Source organism: Vulpes vulpes, chromosome 6 (assembly GCF_048418805.1).
Source record: "Vulpes vulpes isolate BD-2025 chromosome 6, VulVul3, whole genome shotgun sequence".
Taxonomy (NCBI): domain Eukaryota; kingdom Metazoa; phylum Chordata; class Mammalia; order Carnivora; family Canidae; genus Vulpes; species Vulpes vulpes.
This window is the reverse complement of record NC_132785.1, coordinates 24,332,721-24,346,931: the sequence shown is the minus strand read 5'-3', so window position 1 is coordinate 24,346,931 and position 14,211 is coordinate 24,332,721. Positions and strand designations below refer to the sequence as shown.

The 14,211-nt window shown below is 32.9% G+C and overlaps 1 protein-coding gene across 1 annotated transcript in view; it reads left to right on the top strand.

Annotated features, from left to right (window-relative positions):
- KLHL1 (kelch like family member 1) overlaps nt 1–14,211 on the top strand; it is a 353,403-nt gene that overhangs the window by 165,934 nt on the left and 173,258 nt on the right. The gene's annotated exons all lie outside the window — the stretch shown is intronic.

Below are 14,211 nucleotides of genomic sequence, written 5' to 3'. Positions count from 1 at the left end.
CTCAGAACTGGAGCAGAAAGCCTCCCCACATCCAGGTGAGAGTAGCTACCCTATTAGCCTGGTACCCTAAAAATCCTATACATCATTCACTTGTCCTTCAGAGCCATTATAGCAATGCCAGAGAAAAAGAAAACTTCATGTGATTTCTGTACATGGTTTTGGAATATCTGACATTTCTTATGGTTCCTAGCTACCAGCATGCTCTTTTCTATCTTTACTAATAACCCTTCCAATCACCCATAAATTAGAGTTTGCTTTGGGAGAATACACAGAATTTAATTGCTTTGCTTTTTTAAGTCATTAAAACAAGGTTCCCTTCATCTATAGTTTTCACAGGACTATTATGTGATAATTAGAAAAAAAATTGTGTTGAATGTTATCTTCTCTTATGATAATTCATTCCTTCCTGTTACTACTTTTCAGTATCTTATATACCTACAGTGATGTGGTTAATGAGTTTAAGTTATTATACAATTGTCAAGTTAAAAAAAGCAAAATTTGATTTTCTGCATTTCTTTGTAAATGAAAGAAATGAAGCTTGAATACAATGAGTGGCTTGAAGAACACCAAAGCTGGATGATCACAAGCAGGAAGGAAGCATGTGGAAGCCTCCATAGAAAGGAACTTCCTATTGTTTTTGTTTGTTTTTCTTTTTTTTTCACATGTTTTTGTTTTTCTTTACTTCCCCTGTCACTAAATTAAGCTTACGAGTCCTTACAGTCAGTCATCGTTTCTAACTCAGTCATTGGTACAATTCTAGCCTGCTGGCTAAGACTAAGTTGATTTGAATGGAATTTTAAAAAACTGATTTTTGTGTTTAGTGTCATGTGCAAACAGGATATTAGCATTACACTGAATAAACCGATAGAGATGAATAATAAATAGTAATACTATAACACATAATTATTCACTCATGCGATTGCAGTTTGACTACACGGAACTCTGTAATTGTTAGGGCTCATAAAATAACCACATTTAAATATGCACTTATGACAGTTTCAAAGACTAATTAAGCATAATCACAGAGTATGCAATGAAAATTATAAGCTTTTTAAGGGTCCATTTTAGATACAGTCCATTTCTTCTATTCAGATGCTCTTCAAATGTTTCCTTTTTAGGTTTTTATATCCAAACTGAAGAGCATTTTATTTTAAGAAACATATCCTTCCGTTTTCTTGATGTTGATGATGTTGAAGAGAATAATAATATTCATCTACTGGAAAAGTATTCTGTTCATTTTAAAGATGGCTTCATTTGAATATTTTAACTTTATCTTCATTTCTTTTACTGAGCCTATTTCTAAAACACAGAGATATAGCATATAGCTGTAAAAAAATCACAACACAAACAGAATCTACTATTAAAAGTGTATTAGGTTTTCTTTATTGTCTAGTAGACATAAATATTTCTGTAATTGCTATTGTCTTGAATTGATGCTATAGCAACAGAACTAACAAAGTATCAAGAAGGAATTAATGTTACAAAATATCCTATAAACACACATAAAAAAGATTTTCATAATTTGTGAATAGTCCCCAAATATTTGTTTCAATCACTTAATCTATAGAATTCCCTTCTGTAATAAGTAATATTACTATAGTATTAGAACAGTATTAATGGGGCTTCTTATGTGATATCAGAAGAAAGGAAAGCCAGAAACTTTTTGGCTACAGAACCCTTTCCAATTTACAAAGCACAGTTCTTCAACAAATGAAATCAATAACATGCTTTCGGTCAAGTGAAAACAAATTCTAATTTTTTATGCCAATGAAAGTTTCATTTTATTATAATAATTTGCACCCCTGGGGCATCTGTGTGGCTCAGTTGGTTAAGCATCTGACTTCGGCTCAGATCGTTATCTTTGAGTCCTGGGATCAATCACTACTTCAGGCTCCCCACGCAGTGGGCATCTGCTTCTCCTTCTCCCTCCTCCTCTGCTCTGCCCCCTGCTAGTGCTCTCTCTCTCTCTCTCTCTCTCTCATATAAATAAATAAAATCTTTGAAAAGTAATTTGCACCTCAAGAACTGATGTAAAATATTTATATTTTCTAGTGAGGTAATGAATCCCATATTATGAAACTAATTTCTTTTTATGCTTCTCTTTTAGATTTTTCTTTTATTGGTCAGTTTTCAGTTAAGGACTATACTTGTGCATAAAGATCTTTAACAATTTTTAAAAGAAGAATAAAAGGTAGAGGGATTGATTATAGTTCATAAGAAACATGATACATCTATCTTTGCTGGAGGGTAAAGTCAGTCTGCCCTTTGTAGGTAGGGCAGAGTTCAGATGGGGCAGATCATTTCCTTAAAGGAATGCTTTAAGAAATGTATTATGCAACCAGACAGAATTCCAGGAAAAAATAACTTCTAATAGAGTATCAGGTATTCCCCCAAGACCCCAAGTTACTCTGAAGATGTAACTATGCACAGAGCTAAGGGCATCTGGGTGGCTGTGTCTGTTAATGATCTACCTTTGGCTCAGGTCATGATCCCAGGGTCTTGGGATGGAGCCTGGCATCCTGCTCACTGCTCAGTGGGGAGCCTGCTTCTCCCTCTCCTGCTGCTGCTCCCCTTCTTGTGCTCTCTCTCTCTCTCAAATATAAATAAATAAACAAATCTTTGAAAAATACTGTGCACAGAGCTAGATTATATATTTCACAAGGTAACAAATTGCATCTTACTTGTTCATATCTGTATTCTTAGTTCTTAATATATAGCAACGTTCTCACTTTTTAAGATTTTCCTAAAGATTTTATTTTTAAGTAATCTCTATATCCAATATGGGTGTTGAAATTAGAACCCCAAGATCAAGAGTTGCAATACTCTACCAACAGAACCAGCCAGGCATATCACATCTTTTTCATTTTAGATACATGAATATGATATTTGAAAGAAAGAAAAAATGAATAAAGAATTTCAAAGATTAATAATTTAATATGCTGTTATAAATTTTATTGACTTAAGTGAAATCTAATGAATATTAATAATTTGGAGTGAAATATATTATCCCTATCCCACAATAATTAAAAATATTTATATTGTGCTCAATTTTACTTTTCATACATCTATATTAAAATATAGTTGTAAATACATACATACAGGGTGCTATCATGATCTTTAAAGTTTATCAGTTTCTTTTAATCAGTTATTTCAAAACTGTTTAACAGGTAACATAGATTCCATATATGCTGTGTGTATATTTTTAAGTTTTTAATAGACTCATTTCATAATCAAGATTTATATTTAATATTTTTTAGTATTTCTTAGTTTTTAAAGAGGTTTATTTTTATTAAGAGAGAGAGGGAACATGTGAGCAAGAGGAGGAGCAGAAGGGGGAGAGGTAGAGAGAGATTCCTCAAATAGACTCCCTGCTGAGAGCCCACTTAGGGCTGCCTCTCACAACCCTGAGATCATAATCTGAGCTGAAACCAAGAGTCATATGCTCAACCAACAGAGCCACCCAGGCACTCCAATATTTTTTTAATATTTCAAATGAAACTTACTCTTATTCAAAGTCAATTTGGGGTCACCTGGATGTCTCAGCCAGTTAACTATCTGATTCTTGATTTTGGTATAGGTCATGATCTCAAGGTCATGAGACTGAGCTCTGCATCATGCTCTGGGCTGCTGAAGATTCTCTTCCTCCCTGTCTCCCTCTGTTCCTCCTCTCTGCTCACAATCTATCCCCCAAAAAATTAATAAAAAAATAAAATAAAATCATTTTTTATTTAAGGTCATCAGGCTATCAAGGAATAAATATGTAAAATAAATACAAAGTATTTTGTCCAACACAAAGGGCACAAACAGAAAAATTAATAGTAGGGCAAATATATCCTATTTTCATATATGATTGCAGATTATTTAAAACAGCACACCATCATTAAAAGTTGCTGGATAATAGTAAGCAGAAATCAGAAAGATCAGAAGAATGGGATTCAGATCCTGACTTTACTATGTTCAATAAACCCTAGACTTTAGGTGGTGGCCTTTATCCCAATAATCACTTATAACTATTCTTTGCTCTTTTTATATATGAAGTAGTATTCATTTGAGCAACATAAAAAAAAGATATTTTAATGATGTTATATAATTTACAAATGGTGAAAAAGTATTCTTGTAAATAATGAAGAGTAGACTTTTAAAGCAAAATAGACTATTTCATCAATACTAAATCTAAGCAGATGTATTGGGAGACTGAATAAAGTTTCCAACCAGATATTATCCTATTCTAAGCATTTTTTAAGGGCAATTTATATTTTAATGGGGTCTAAAGTTAAAAGAACATGAAGAGTTTTCCAAATATATGGGCAGAGATGGAATTCAGTTTCTTCTCCAGTTTTTTTTTAAAGGAAAATAAGCTGATTATCAATTATAGTTTTCTATTTTTACTTCTGGTAATGAATAGGAAAAATTGGGATAACTAAATGACAAGGAGACAGAGGATAACATAAAATGTACAAGAAGATACTTTTCAAATGAATATATTGCAATTGAACTAGGAGAAAATTGATGATGTTAAAATTAGGTTTTATTATATAGTAAATGATTAAGACATATCTGCATAAATTTACATGCACAAATAGACATCTGTATGAACATTGCATATATTAATCCAGATGAAAGGTTATATTTTTAAGCAGTAAACTCTATAACCATAATTTACATTGTTTTGTAAATCCACATTTTCCACAGATCATACACATATATACTTATATTATGATCATCATTATCATATTAAGTTTTACATTTTAAACTTTTATGAATTTGATACAGAACTACAAAAAGCATAAATAAAATATGGACAACAATTAGGACATCATCTTCTTAATAAGGTTTGTCATATGTTCTGATAGATACCACTGTAAGGATACAATAATATACTCCTTCCTCTTTGGCAAGTGCATTTTCTCAATTATTCAGCAAGATTATGGGGAAGGATGTTATTAAATATTGAAAACTTGAAATTCCAACTTTTCCCAAAGACTCTAAAGCTTGGTTTTTAAGTAACCAGTGATATGGTGTGTATTTGTATGTCATGCTTCCACAAGTAAGAAGCCTTTAGTGGTTTGTGATGGTTTAGCTGTCAGCAGGCTGAAACATCATTTGACTTAGGAAAGAATATTATTTTACTAGATCATTTAGAATAAAAAGTGAACAGTTGGATGAACTCACTTGAAATTCATCACAGTAAATTGACACTCTTGTCTTTTACTTTTGAAGTCTTAAAATGCCCTGAGAATTATTGCTTTATTTTACTTCAAGAAGCCAGAAATATGAGTGATGTATTCCAACTTAGTACAAATAAAACTGGATAGTAAACATAACTTAATATAAACAACATCAATATCTATAAACTTCTCATAGTAAATGTGTCTTTTGGCAGCCTGGACTACAGAGATACGAGTCAGTGGAGCCTCAGGTCCCAGGTCCACTTTTCTGACAGAACAATAGATGAAAAACTTACCAACTCCAAGAATCAGCTTGAGTGAACAGAATAACATAAGCCAACCATTAACTCTCCAAAATCAAATATTAGTGGAAAAAAGCTTTATCTTATTGACCAAAGAAGAAAAAATATATAGTAATCTATAATGCCTTTTGCCTTATTTTTAAAAGCCAAGATAATATATATCAAATTATATATATAATATATATCAAAATTAGATTTGAAAGATATGTAATTCCCTTCAAATACTAGTTTTAGTTGCTATTATTGTGTTAATCTACACTGTGACTAATAATAAGATTTTGTACAAATACGGTACATATTGTATAATATGGTACATTTGTATAATATGCATATTATATACATTAAATATTATAACCTAAAATTTTAATTAATAATTCTTAGTGTTTTTGACATTCCTTGTAACTCAATTTTTCCTTGAAGTTCATTTTTAAAATAATTTATAAAAGAAATGTACACCACTGAGATTTAAGGAAAAAATGGTCCAAATCTTGGCATAGATATTGAAGAAGTAATTCCAATTAGATAGACTAAAGTAGATAATTTCCTGGGGCACCTGGGTGGCTCAGTAAGTTAAGCAGCTGGTGCTTGACTTTAGCTCAGTTCATGATCTGAGTCCTGGTTTGAGCCCGCCCATGTTGGGCTCTGCAATTAGAGGGGCACCTGCTTCAGGATTCTCTCTCTCTCCCCTGTGCTCCTCTCCTGAGTTTCCTCACTCTCTCTGTCAAATAAATAAATAAATCTATCTATCTTTAATAAATAAATAAACTAGAAAACTTCTCAAGTCTCTTTAAAACATGGGGTAAAAGTCTAGATTGCACTGTTTTATTTTACTTGTTTGTTTATTTTGTCCAGAATGTGTTCCCACAAGTTCTGCTTTGATTTTGGCCAACAACCTCATTTTTAAACTAGCTTGTTTAAAATTCCATTATATCTTAATTGCTGAAGGTGTGTGATATTTCAACATTTCTAGAACACACAAAAAGAAGGTAAAGTATAAGAATAAAAATTGCACTGAAAATTTTAAGACTCAGCTTTTTAATAGTTTAATAAAACTGTGTGTCTTTGAGCAATTCACTGGAGACCTCTCTCATTAACTGTAAGATGATGTAGTTTATTTGAGATCATACTGGTCCCATGTGGTCCCTCGCAGCCTTATGATTTTCCAAATATCTTGTTAAATCTGAAATTTCCATGAAATGTAAATGTATTTCTAGATACAATGGAAAAGTGACATTTTACAAATAATAAAGCCTAGTGTCACTACAAGTAGAACATTATCTGGTAGTGGTAGAGGATCAACAAATAATTGTTGGATGGATGAGTAAACATTTTCCTGCTTCCAAATGTTTTATGTTTTATAAAAACACATTATTGAGGTAATAATTCACCAAAAATACAATTCACCATTTTAAAGTGTACAACTCAGGGCTTTTTAGTATATTCACAGAACTGTGCTTCCATCAGCATTATCAGTTTTCAAACACTTCTATTACTTTATAAAGAAACCCTCTGTCTATTAATAGTCACCCTCCCCCTATTGGAATTGTGCAATATATGGGCTTTTGAGACTAGCTTCTTTTGCTTGGTATAATGTTCTCAAGATTTATTCCTGTTACAGCATGTGCTAGTACTTCATTTGTCTTTATTACCAATATTACATCACATGGATAGCACCCCATTTTATATTTCTATTTATCAGTTGATGGACAGTTAAGTTGTTTACACTTTGGAGCCATTATGAATAACTCTGCTATGAACATTTGTTTACAGGTTTTTGTGTGGACATAATATTTTTGTTTTTTTGTTTTTTGGGTTTTTTTTATATGTAACCAGGAATGAAGTGGTTATATAGGAATTCTGTTAAAAGTTCTGAAGACCTACCAGATTATTTTTCTTTTTCTTTCCTTCTTTTTTGTTTTTTAGGATTTGATTTATTCATGAGAGACACAGAGAGAGGCAGAGACATAGACAGAGGGCAAAGCAGGCTTTTCACAGGGAGCCAGATGAGGGACTCCATCCTTGGTCGGAGTTCACACCCTGAGCCAAAGGCAGACGCTCAACCACTGAGCCACTCAGGTGTCCCCAGATTATTTTTTAGAGCAGCTGCACCATTTCACATTCCCCACAAGAGACTCTAAGTTTTCAATTTCTCTATATCCTTGCCAATAATTTTTAAAAATATTTTATTTATTTGACACAGATACAGAGTGCACAAGCAGGGGAAGCAGCAAGCAGAGGGAAAGGGAGAAGCAGGCTCCCTGCTCTGCAGGTAGCCCCACACTGGGCTGGATCCCTGGACCCTGTGAGATCATGACGTAAGCAGAAAGCAGACACTTCACCCACTTTAGCCACCCAGGCACCTCACCAATAACTTTTTATTAACTTTCTTCTTGATTATAGATTACCTGATGGGTGTGAAGTGATATCTTCTGGTTTAGATTTGAATTTCCCTAATCCCAGTGAAACTGAACATCTTTTCACGTACTTATTGGATATTTTTATATCTTTGGAGAAATACCTTTTCTGCTCTTTTGCCCATTTTTAATTTTTAATTTGTCTTTTTATTGTTGATTTATAAAAGTTCTTTATGTATCGGAGACCTTCCCTGGGCTTAGCATAAATGGCTTTACATGCATTAGTGAAAGATTCACATGAGACAGGTGAAACTATTGTTCTCATTTTATAGATGAGAAAACTAAGATACAAGATTAAATTTCTCGCCCAAAGCCACCCAAATAATGAATTGTAGATATTGAACTTTAATATAGAGCACAAGTATTAACCACTACGTATCACTGCCGTAGGTTTTACTTGTAAGACTATAATCATTTTATCATTCCATTGAAAAAAATATATTATCCCAAGATGAAGATAACTTCAAAAGTGATTTTTAAAGACATTATTGGAGAAAGTACACGTTTTGGCTTTAATTTAAGTAAAATAATGTGGGATGACACAATCAATGTCAAACATGGCCCTTCTATGTAAAGTACTTTAAGAATTCTAAAGTGCAAGGCTAATGAAAGGCATCATTATATTTTTATCAACACACCTTGGTTTGCTTCTAATCTTAGAAGAGCAGATGTTGCTCCAACTATTCAAGATTTATTCTTTCACTTCTTGATCTCAGTTCTCCTCTATTATTATTAGAATTTTTTCCTGTTAAATACCTTCTTTTATAAATTGTCTTTTTTTTTTTTTTTTGCACTGACGCAATCTAACCAAACATTTTTCTCTGTTTTCACTTCTCCATCACCATTCACTCCCAAGTATAATCTTAAGGTTACTGAAATAATTAATTATGAGAAGGAGATGACTCAACTTAGTTGGCACTAAGGCCTTTAAATAATGAAGGAAGATCACGTTTGGTGAAGATTATATGTGAGGGATTTTTCAGGGTACTTGGAATTAAGGAATGTTTGTTTATCCTCTACCCACCTGTTACTCATTCTTTCTCTTCACCTATACCCATTAGCTCAAGACATACTGTCTAACGGAGAGCAGACTGTCCACAAAAGAAGTTCAGAAAGAAATTGAGTAGGTTTATTTGATTTGGGTTTCATCTGGTATCATCATTCCGAAATACCTTACATAAAAAGAGAAAGAAAACTTGCTGCATGCCCGTACTAAACAAAATCCTAGCGATAAGGCTTTTGACCTTGACAGAAAAAAAATGGGAGCCCTTCAATGTTTCAAAAGGCATAAAGAGGGGAGCAGGCTATAGAAAGACATCGAAGCTTTAGGGCATGCTATGTCCTACAGGCCTTCATATATTGGAACAAAATATAGAAGCAATAGTTACCTGAGTAATTGGGGCAGCTTGACTTTTCCTAAGATATAAGAAATAAGTTCTCTAAATATTATCATAATATTTCCATATCCAGATAAGGATTGCCTGCTTTCAACACCACTACATTTCTTATTGAACCTTATTTTATACTGGCTTACTACTACTATACAAGATGGGAAAGTAGGTAAAAGTGACTTATAAACAAATGGGCATACATTTTCCAAAGTAAAAACACGATGCTAATACAAACAAGAAATAATGAGTAAAAATCATGAATCACACAAATGTACATTGAGCACATACCATGTAATTTTTCTCACAAATGCGCATCAGCAGGATGGTAAAGTAGTTTAAAGAGATCAAAGTCACTAAGAATAAGCATCCTGAAATGAACTTGCAAAGTTAAAGACAAAGCTGGTTAATGCCCTACAAAGAAGTAAATTTTAAACATTATTGTTTCTCTTTCCCACTAGGCAAAAATTATTTGCAACTGTCATTATTCTGCAAGTTAATAAGTAATTTCACAGAGCTTAAGCTCTAATCAATAGAAATGGCAAATCAAACAAATGTATATTCTCTTAGCAAATTAAATAATTCTTCAATGGTGACTTTCGTGTTCCAATATGACACTAAAATGATATACAGTCATCCATGTATCTTACTTACAAATGTTGCATAATATTTCTTAGCTATATAGAGAGCAAAAAGGACAAGCAATTACAGTGTCTTCACAACTTCACCAAAATAATAATAATTAGAATAGATTAGTATAAGCCACACAATATTCTATTACATATTAACTATTTTAATCGTCACAATGCTATGATATAGGTAGTTTCTTTATGGTCAAAGAAACTGAGGCAAAGAAAAGTTAATTAACTAACTGAACTGTACTTATTCATGAGTACATGAGCCAGAATTCAAATTAGGGAACTAGCTTCAAAGTCCATAATTTAAGCCATTGCCCTATATTGTCTCTCCCTAACTCTCCTTCTTATGTCCTGATTCTTCCTCAACTATCTTAGTGCCATAAGAGTAATTCTTTCCCATCAACACTTCCTAAAATCACCTCAAAGAGCAATATAATACTAACAATGATGATGATGGTGATGCTTCTATTCAAAAATTGGTACTTAAAAAAGAAATATAAGTGTTATTAAAAGTATTTTAGCAATATGATTTTTTGATCTGTAGTTGACATTTAAAATTTGAAGTTTTCTTATAATCACAATGTCAACACAAGAACCCTAGCACCTGCCCTCCAAACCAGATCACCACCCCCAAGCAATTCCAGAGTAGAAGTTCTTAAGCCCCTATTGCAGTATGAATTAAATCTCCACTAAGGCTAGAAAAGCTGTGGCCAAATTGATCAGTGGCCCTACAGTTTACAAATCCAGTTGTACTTTTCTATGCCAGTTTTTCTGTGGTGTTAAATACTTATGAACACTTTCTTCTTTAGAGTGTCTCAAACCTTGAATTTTCAGGCATTCTTCATTACTGATTTCCTTTCTTTCATACCATTGACTGAACTCTACTTCTTTCTACTTCTTTGCCTAGAGTTCACTTTTCTGGCAAATCTCTCATCTGTTCTTACCTGATATTGAATTAGCTTTTAATTCTTTTTCTCCCCATCTAATTCATTTTAAAATATTTTATAATGTAATATTTGTAATCCATTTTTTAATATTTTCACATATTTATTTGTAAATGTTCGTTCATTTTAAGCAGTTTATTTTATAAAATATGAAACTTAGAATATATATTAATGTGACAAAGTGTGATATTCGAATAACCGTCCATGATAGTGGTACCTAACTTAAATCTCAAACTTCTTAAGCACACTCTACCTGTGCACTCAATGAAATCCTTTCTACCCGTTATTCCCTCAAAGGTAAACACTATTCTTTGAGGATGGTAGGAATTTTGTGTTTTAGATACATATGTTTTTTGTAATATATTTACCACACACATATATATATATCCCTAAATATGCATTGTTCAGTTTTGCTTGTTCTTGGGCTTTATTTTTTTTTTAAAGGTTTTACTTATTTATTTATTTGAGAGAAAGAGAGAGACAGAGAGTACATGCAGGGTGTGGGGAAGAGGGAAAAGTAGGGTCTCCTATGAGCATGGAGCCCCACATGGGCCTCAATCCCAGGACCTGGAGATCATGACCTGAACCATAGGTACATGCTTAGCCGACTGAGCCACCAAGGTGCCCCATTCTCAAGCTTTATAAAAATTGTATTAAATCATAGTTTTCAGTGGAGATAAAATAGCATTTTATTATTTACTTTTCTTTAGTTACATGGTTAATTTCCTTAAATCCAAATGTGATTAAATCTATTGGCAGCTAAATATTCTTTAATGGTTTCCCCAGTTATAAGTGTAAACTGTAAGCATACAGTAATTTTATAATCTAGTGCCTACGTTCTTTTCCAGTCACATTACCAGATTTCCTTGTGCCTTTCTGCTACCCTGCCATATTCAATACTTGTAGCTCTATACCACTCCATGATATTTCATTGCTGGGTCCTTATGCACTATTCTCCTAACCTAAGCCTTTCACTTTTCCTGTATGTATTCTCAAAATTTCAATTTAATTTTCAACCTTAAAATATAATTTAAGTAAAATGTTCCCTTACATATCTCCTAATCACCCCAAAAACTTTTCCTATGCTTTCTTGTAAACTTGACCTTTTATCGGTTGTAGAACTTACTACATTTTTATGTGTATTATTAATTCCTAATCTCCATAAGAAATTAATTATTTTTTAAAAAGTTAGAGGCTACTAGTATACCTCACCTAAAACTTGAAAAAATATTGTTTTGATGGAATGATTAGACAAACTAATGAATAATTGAATAAGCCGATGAATGGGGGAAAAGGGGGAATAAAACCCACACAGTATTTGAGAAAAAGAAAGAACAGGAAAGGTTTAGGTCATGGAGGCTGTCTTCACACTGAGTTTGAAATGTGACCAAGTTTCAACAGATAGGGAGGACAGAACTTTAAGAGAGATCTGTTACATGGATTTGGAATACTTTGAAATAGTTTCAGATATAATTATAAGCCTGAATTAATTCAGTTATACTAATTCTCAGTCCATATACACTAACATTTATGTAGCAAATGCTCATTTGAAACACCTAAAACATTGCTTTTGCAAGATTGAGATCCACTGAACAGAAACCCTATTATTGTACGCACATTGACGGATAGGGATTATAGGATTATAACTGTATTAATAGATGTCCTACAAGACACATGCATTATAAATCATGTTGCTGACAATAGGAGTGACTTGACCTGCTGTGTAAATTTATCTTATCAGATTTCTAGTAAGGTGTTCAGTAATGTTTCTTTTTACTGAGGAAAGAGGTTTTTAATTTATTCCAAAGAAAATTTTTGCAATTGCTACCCTACTGGCGAGGTTGTTTTATGGAAAATAAATATATGTCCCTTGTTACTTGGTCAGTAAGATCATTTACATTTTCATATACAGGAGTCTCATTATCTGCCAAGTTGGTGCTGAAGCAGCATGAGGCATTAATTGTTATGCAGAAATAGACTTATGAATATGCTAAAATGGGATAGGGTTAACATTTATGACTGCTTATGTATTTGTATATTTAATGTTCCTGTTTATTTCATGTGCAACCTTTACTTTATGAGTGCATACAGAGGAGAATTAATGTTTGTGAGGGGTTTTGTGTCAGAGATAATGTGTGGACAAACAGTTAATGTTTGCTGACCTCTCTCTTTTTCTCCAAAGAATATTTGTGAATGAAAAATTCAATGAACAGGGACGCCTGGGTGGCTCAGTGGTTGAGTGTCTGCCTTCTGCTCAGGGCATGATCCCAGAGTCCCGGGATTGAGTCCCACTTCGGGCTCCCTGCATGGAGTCTGTTTCTCCTATCTGTATGTATATCTCCACAAAATAAAGAGCTCAAGAAAGTCATAAATGTATATCAAAATCTAATATTTTCTAAGAACATGTCTAAACAAACACAAATACCCAAGAAAATCCACTTATGCCTATTATATTACTCATCAATTTAGCGTTCTTAACGTTTTTACTCATTTACTTTCTTATGTGTGTGAAATAATGTTGCCTAGTCCTTCATGGTGATATTAATTAGGATTGTCACTTTCATTATATCGATTCATTGGGTTCTGCCTGAATATCTGTTAAAATAACACTGTAAACTACAGACGAACTAATGTTTTATGTCTTTAAACATTTATTTACTTTCTTAGTTTTCTGTTACAATGGAATTAATTTAGGATTCACTAATTGTCTTCCAAAATTTAGAGATAGGCAAGCTTACATACATTTTAAATGAATGGGAATTCTGGTAAAGACAGCAAGCACTGTTTTCATAACTCCTTTCCATTCATAACTCCATAATGAATGGAAAAACATGGAATAAAGAAGAAAATTCATCTGCATTTGAACCAGTGAATTATAATAACTGAATAATTTAAATTCTGAAGAAAAACTGCCAAATCAAGTAAAAATTAGGTCCAATATAAAAGGGGATCACCAATTTGACATATATCGCCTTAGTTTATATGATTATACAAGCAGGTGGGTTGTGTGCAAAAAGTGGATTCTACTTTGGAGATATTTGGAGATATGAAAGGACATGGCTAGGCCATAAGAAAAATTAGGGCACCTCATTTATGTTCTATCAGTTAAATTAAAATACTGGAAGAAGCAGGACTAAAAGAAACATATTTTTTTGGACCAATTATAACTTAAACTTAAGGATGAAGCAGGACCAAAAAGAGAACAGAAGTATCTGCGAACACTGTTTTGGACAGTGGGCTCTGAAGATTGCTTCAAGTTGCCTTGACTTGCTTACTAGACTGAGTTGAAGTCTCAGGACACTCCTCTGAACTTACTGTGAGACCTTCTTACAGAGCCCTTGCTGTGTGATTAGATTT